Raw genomic sequence first — 7,500 nt, forward strand, 5'->3', positions numbered from 1 at the left:
ATCCAAAGGGTCAGAGGTGATGTAGATCAGTTATGACATCCTTCTCTCATCCCTCCTTTCCCACCCCCTCTCCTTCCTCATCCATCCTTTCCCACCTCCCTCTCCTTCCTCATCCCTCCTTTCCTACCTCCCTCTCCTTCCTCATCCCTCCTTTCCTACCTCCCTCTCATTCCTCATCCCTCCTTTCCTACCCCCCTCATTCCTCATCCCTCCTTTCCAACCTCGCTCTCCTTCCTCATCCCTCCTTTCCCACCTCCCTCTCCTTCCTCATCCCTCCTTTCCCACCTCCCTCTTCTTCCTCATCCCTCCTTTCCTACGCCCTCTCCTCCCTCATCCCTCCTTTCCCCTGCCCTCCCCTCCCTCATCCCTCCTTTCCCCTGCCCTCCCCTCCTTAATCCCTCCTTGTCCACCGTCCTCCCCTCCCTCATCCCTCCTTTCCACCGCCCTCCCCTCCCTCATCCCTCCTTTCCCCGCCCTCTCCTCTCTCATCCTTCATCCCTCCTTTCTCCTGCCCTCTCCTCTCTCATCCCTCCTTTCCCCCGCCCTCCCCTCCCTCATCCCTCCTTGTCCACCGCCCTCCCCTCCCTCATCCCTCCTTTCCCCGCCCTCTCCTCTCTCATCCTTCATCCCTCCTTTCTCACCGCCCTCTCCTCTGTCATCCTTCCTTTCCCACTGCCCTCCTCCTTCATCCCTCCTTTCCCCCGCCCTCCTCCCTCATCCCTCCTTTCCCACCGCCCTCTCTCTCTCATCCCTCCTTTCCCACTGTACCCCCTCCCTCATCCCTCCTTTCCCCTGTCCTCCCTCCCTCATCCCTCATTTCCCCCGTCCTCCCCTCCCTCATCCCTCCTTTCCCACTGTCCCTCCCTCCCTCATCCCTCCTTTCCACCGTCCTCCCTCCCTCATCCCTCATTTCTCACCGTCCTCCCCTCCCTCATCCCTCCTTTCTCACCGTCCTCCCCTCCCTCATCCCTCCTTTCTCACCGTCCTCCCCTCCCTCATCCCTCCTTTCTCACCGTCGTCCCCTCCCTCATCCCTCCTTTCTCACCGTCCTCTCCTCCCTCAGCCCTCATTTCCCACCGTCCTCCCCTCCCTCATCCCTCCTTTCCTACTGTCCCCCCTCCCTCATCCCTCCTTTCCACCGTCCTCCCCTCCTTCATCCCTCATTTCCCACTGTCTTCCCCTCCCTCATCCCTCCTTTCTCACTGTCCTCCCCTCCCTCATCCCTCCTTTCTCACCGCCCTCCCCTCCCTCATCCTTCCTTTCCCACCGCCCTCCCTCCCTCATCCCTCCTTTCCACGCCCTCTCCTCTCTCATTCTTCATCCCTCCTTTCTCACTGCCGTCTCCTCTCTCATCCCTCCTTTCCACTGCCTCCCCTCCCTCATCCCTCCTTTCCACTGCCCTCCCCTCCTTCATCCCTCCTTGTCCACCGCCCTCCTCCCTCATCCCACCTTTCCCACGCCATCTCCTCTCTCATCCTTCATCCTTCCTTTCTCACCGCCCTCTCCTCTCTCATCCCTCCTTTCCCTGCCCTCCCTCCTTCATCCCTCCTTTCCCCGCCCTCCCCTCCCCTCCCTCATCCCTCCTTTCCCACCACCCTCTCCTCTCTCATCCCTCCTTTCCCCTGCCCCCCCTCATCCCTCCTTTCCCACCGTCCTCCCTCCCTCATCCCTCATTTCCCACTGTCCTCCCCTCCCTCATCCCTCCTTTCTCACTGTCCTCCCCTCCCTCATCCCTCCTTTCTCACCATCCTCCCCTCCCTCATCCCTCCTTTCTCACTGTCCTCCTCCCTCATCCCTAATTTCTCATCATCGTCCTCCCTCCCTCATCCCTCCTCGTCATCACCATCCTCCTCCCTCATCCCATCTTTCTTACCATCCTCCTCCCTCATCCCTCATTTCCACTGTCCTCCCTCCCTCATCCTCCTTTCTCCTGTCCTCCCCTCCTCATCCCTCCTTTCTCACCATCCTCCCCTCCCTCATCCCTCCTTTCTCACTGTCCTCCCCCCTCCCTCATCCCTCCTTTCTCACTGTTCGTCCTCCCCTCCCTCATCCCTCCTTTATCACCATCCTCCCCTCCCTCATCCCTCCTTTCTCACCATCCTCCCCTCCCTCATCCCTCCTTTCTCACCGTCCTCCCCTCCATACTCCCCTCCTATAACATACAGATTAGGAGACAACTACCTCTACTGTTCAGCCTCCTGTCTTCCTCATTCCTCATCCTATAACATTACAGATTAGGAGACAGCTACCTCTACTGTTCAGCCTCCTGTCTTCCTCATTCCTCCTCCTATAACATTACAGACTAGGAGACAGCTACCTCAACTGTTCAGCCTCCTGTCTTCCTCTTTCCTCATCCTATAACATTACAGATTAGGAGACAGCTCCCTCAAATGTTCAGCATCCTGTGTCCCTCATTCCTCCTCCTATAACATTACAGATTAGGAGACAGCTACCACTATTGTTCAGCCTCCTGTCTTCCTCATTCCTCCTCCTATAACATTACAGACTAGGAGACAGCTACCTCAACTGTTCAGCCTCCTGTCTTCCTCTTTCCTCATCCTATAACATTACAGATTAGGAGACAGCTCCCTCAAATGTTCAGCATCCTGTGTTCCTCATTCCTCCTCCTATAACATTACAGATTAGGAGACAGCTACCTCAACTGTTCAGCCTCCTGTCTTCCTCATTCCTCCTCCTATAACATTACAGATTAGGAGACAGCTGCCTCTACTGTTCTCTGACACTTCTACCACCCTCTCTCTCTGACACCTCTACACCCTCTAACCCTGACACCTCTACACCCTCTCTCTCTGACACCTCTCCACCCTATTTCTCTGACACCTCTACACCCTCTATTTCTGACACTTCTACACCCTCTAAATCTGACACCTCTATACCCTCTCTCTCTGACACCTCTAAATAAAATAAAATCAAATCAAATTTTATTTGTCACATACACATGGTTAGCAGATGTTAATGCGAGTGTAGCGAAATGCTTGTGCTTCTAGTTCCGACAATGCAGTAATAATCCAACAAGTAATCTAACTAACAATTCCAAAAAAAACTACTGTCTTATACACAGTGTAAGGGGATAAAGAATATGTACATAAAGATATATGAATGAGTGATGGTACAGAACAGCATAGGCAAGATACAGTAGATGGTATCGAGTACAGTATATACATATGAGATGAGTATGTAAACCAAGTGGCATAGTTAAAGTGGCTAGTGATACATGTATTACATAAGGATGCAGTAGATGATATAGAGTACAGTATATACATATACATATGAGATGAATAATGTAGGGTATGTAAACATTATATTAGGTAGCATTGTTTAAAGTGGCTAGTGATATATTTGACACCCTCTACACCCTCTAAATCTGACACCTCTATACCCTCTCTCTCTGACACCTCTACACCCTATCTCTCTGACACCTCTACATCCTCTCTCTCTGACACCTCTCCACCCTCTCTCTCTGACACCTCTACACCCTCTCTCTCTGACACTTCTACACCCTCTAAATCTGACACCTCTACACCCTCTCTATCTGACACCTCTACACCCTATCTCTCTGACACCCCCTTCTCTCTGACACTTCTACCACCCCCTCTCTCTGACACCTCTCCCAACTTCTCCCTCTGACACCTCTACCACCCCCTCTCTCTGACACTTCTACCACCCCCTCTCTCTGACACCTCTCCCCCTCTCTCTCTGACACTTCTACCACCCCCTCTCTCTGATACCTCTACCACCCTCTCTCTCTCTGACACCCTCTCCCCCCTCTCTCTCTCTCTGACACCTCTGCCCCCTCACTCTCTGACACCTCTACCACACTCTCTCTCTGACTCCTCTACCACCCCCTCTCCCTCTGATGCCTCTACCACCCCTCTCCCTCTGACACACCTCCCCCTCTCTCTCTGACACTTTTACCACCCTCTCACTCTGACACCTCTACGCCCTGTCTCTCTGACACCTCTACCACCCTCTCTCTCTGACATCTATACCACCCTTGCTCTCTGACACCTCTACCACCCTCTCTTTCTGGCTCGTCTACCACCCTTCTCACTGACACCTCTACCACCTTCTCTCTCTGACACCTCTACCACCCTCTCTCTCTCTGACACCTCTACCCCTCTCTCTCTCTGACATCTCTACCCCCTCTCTCTCTGACACCTCTACCACCCTCACTCTCTGACACCTCTATCACCCTCACACTCTGGCACCTTACCACCCTCTCTCTCTAACACCTCTACCACCCTCTCTCTCTGACACCTCTACCACCCTCTCTCTATGATACCTCTATCACCCTCTCTCTCTGACACCTCTACCACCCTCTCTTTCTGACACCTCTACCACCCTCTCTCTCTGACACCTCTACCACCCTCTCTCTCTGGCACCTCTACCACCTTCTCTCTCTGACACCTCTACCACCCCCTCTCTCTGACACCTCTACCACCATCTCTCTCTGACACCTCTCCCCCTCTCTCTCTGACACTTCTACCACCCCCTCTCTCTGACACCTCTCCCCCTCTCTCTCTGACACGCCTACCACCCCTCTCTCTGACACCTCTACCACCATCTCTCTCTGATACCTCTACCACCCTCTCTCTCTGACACCTCTCCCCCTCTCTCTCTCTCTGACACCTCTACCCCCTCACTCTCTGACACCTCTACCACACTCTCTCTCTGACTCCTCTACCACCCCCTCTCCCTCTGATGCCTCTACCACCCCTCTCCCTCTGACACACCTCCCCCTCTCTCTCTGACACTTTTACCACCCTCTCACTCTGACACCTCTACGCCCTGTCTCTCTGACACCTCTACCACCCTCTCTCTCTGACATCTATACCACCCTTGCTCTCTGACACCTCTACCACCCTCTGTTTCTGGCTCGTCTACCACCCTTCTCTCTGACACCTCTACCACCTTCTCCCTCTGACACCTCTACCACCCTCTCTCTCTCTGACACCTCTACCCCTCTCTCTCTGACACCTCTACCACCCTCTCACTCTGACACCTTTACCACCTTCTCCCTCTGACACCTCTACCACCTCTCTCTGTGACACCTTTACTCCCTCTCTCTCTCTGACATCTCTACCCCCTCTCTCTCTGACACCTCTACCACCCTCACTCTCTGACACCTCTACCACCCTCACACTTTGGCACCTTACCTCCCTCTCTCTCTGGCACCTCTACCACCCTCTCTCTCTGACAACTCTACCACCCTCTCTCTCTGACACCTCTACCACCCTCTCTTTCTGACACCTCTACCACCCTGTCTCTCTGACACCTCTCCCACCCTCTCTCTCTGGCACCTCTACCACCCTCTCTCTCTGGCACCTCTACCATGCTCTCTCTCACACCTCTATCAACCTCTCTCTCTGACACCTCTACCACCTTATCTCTCTGACACCTCTACCACCCTCTCTCTCACACCTCTACCACCCTCTCTCTCACACCTCTACCAACCTCTCTCTCTGACACCTCTACCAACCTCTCTCTCTGACACCTCTACCACCCTCTCTCTCTGACACCTCTACCACCCTCTCTCTCTGACACCTCTACCACCTTCTCTCCCTGACACCTCTACCTCCCTCTCTCTCTGACACCTCTACCACCCTCTCTCTTTGACACCTCTACCACCCTATCTCTCTGACACCTCTACCTCCCTCTCTCTCACACCTCTACCACCCTCTCTCTCACACCTCTACCACCCTCTCCCTGACACTTCTACCAACCTCTCTCTCTGACACCTCTACCACCCTCTCTCTCACAGCTCTACCACCCTCTCTCTCACACCTCTACCAACCTCTCTCTCTGACACCTCTACCCCCTCACGCTCTGACACCTCTACCACACTCTCTCTCTGACTCCTCTACCACCCCCTCTCCCTCTGATGCCTCTACCACCCCTCTCCCTCTGACACACCTCCCCCTCTCCCTCTGACACCTTTACCACCTTCTCCCTCTGACACCTCTACCACCTCTCTCTGTGACACCTTTACTCCCTCTCTCTCTCTGACATCTCTACCCCCTCTCTCTCTGACACCTCTACCACCCTCACTCTCTGACACCTCTACCACCCTCACACTCTGGCACCTTACCACCCTCTCTCTCTGGCACCTCTACCACCCTCTCTCTCTGACACCTCTACCACCCTCTATCTCTGACACCTCTATCACCCTCTCTCTCACAGCTCTACCACCCTCTCTCTCACACCTCTACCAACCTCTCTCTCTCACACCTCTACCAACCTCTCTCTCTGACACCTCTACCAACCTCTCTCTCTGACACCTCTACCACCCTCTCTCTCTGACACCTCTACCACCCTCTCTCTCACACCTCTACCACCCTCTCTCTCTGACACCTCTACCACCCTCTCTCTCTGACACCTATACCACCCTCTCTCTCTGACACCTCTACCATCCTCTCTCTCTGACACCTCTACCACCCTCTCTCTCACATCTCTACCACCCTCTCTCTTACACCTTTACCACCATCTCTCACACCTCTACCAACCTCTCTCTCTGACACTTCTACCAACCTCTCTCTCTGACACCTCTACCAACCTCTCTCTCTGACACCTTTACTCGCTCTCTCTCTCTGACATCTCTACCCCCTCTCTCTCTGAAACCTCTACCACCCTCACTCTCTGACACCTCTACCACCCTCACACTCTGGCACCTTACCACCCTCTCTCTCTGGCACCTCTACCACCCTCTCTCTCTGACACCTCTACCACCCTCTCACTCTGACACCTCTATCACCCTCTCTCTCTGACACTTCTACCACCGTCTCTTTCTGACACCTCTACCACCCTCTCTCTCTGACACCTCTCCCACCCTCTCTCTCTGGCACCTCTACCACCCTCTCTCTCTGGCACCTCTACCATGCTCTCTCTCACACCTCTATCAACCTCTCTCTCTGACACCTCTACCCCTCTCTCTCTCTGACACCTCTACCACCCTCTCCCTCTGACACCTTTACCACCTTCTCCCTCTGACACCTCTACCACCTCTCTCTGTGACACCTTTACTCCCTCTCTCTCTCTCTGACATCTCTACCCCCTCTCTCTCTGACACCTCTACCACCCTCACTCTCTGACACCTCTACCAGCCTCACACTCTGGCACCTTACCACCCTCTCTCTCTGGCACCTTACCACCCTCTCTCTCTGGCACCTCTACCACCCTCTCTCTCTGACACCTCTACCACCCTCTCTCTCTGACACCTCTACCGCCCTCTCTCTCTGACACCTATACCACCCTCTCTCTCTGACACCTCTACCACCCTCTTTCTCACATCTCTACCACCCTCTCTCTTACACCTTTACCACCGTCTCTCACACCTCTACCAACCTCTCTTTCTGATACTTCTACCAACCTCTCTCTCTGACACCTCTACCAACCTCTCACTCTGACACCTTTACTCCCTCTCTCTCTCTGACATCTCTACCCCCTCTCTCTGACACCTCTACCACCCTCACTCTCTGACAC

General features: G+C 54.0%; 1 protein-coding gene across 1 annotated transcript in view; it reads left to right on the forward strand.

Annotated features, from left to right (window-relative positions):
• The window catches only part of LOC121841138 (ephrin-A3-like), a 147,026-nt gene that overhangs the window by 124,112 nt on the left and 15,414 nt on the right, over positions 1–7,500 (forward strand). The window lies entirely within an intron of this gene.

The sequence above is a fragment of the Oncorhynchus tshawytscha genome, linkage group LG03, assembly GCF_018296145.1.
Source record: "Oncorhynchus tshawytscha isolate Ot180627B linkage group LG03, Otsh_v2.0, whole genome shotgun sequence".
Lineage (NCBI taxonomy): Eukaryota > Metazoa > Chordata > Actinopteri > Salmoniformes > Salmonidae > Oncorhynchus > Oncorhynchus tshawytscha.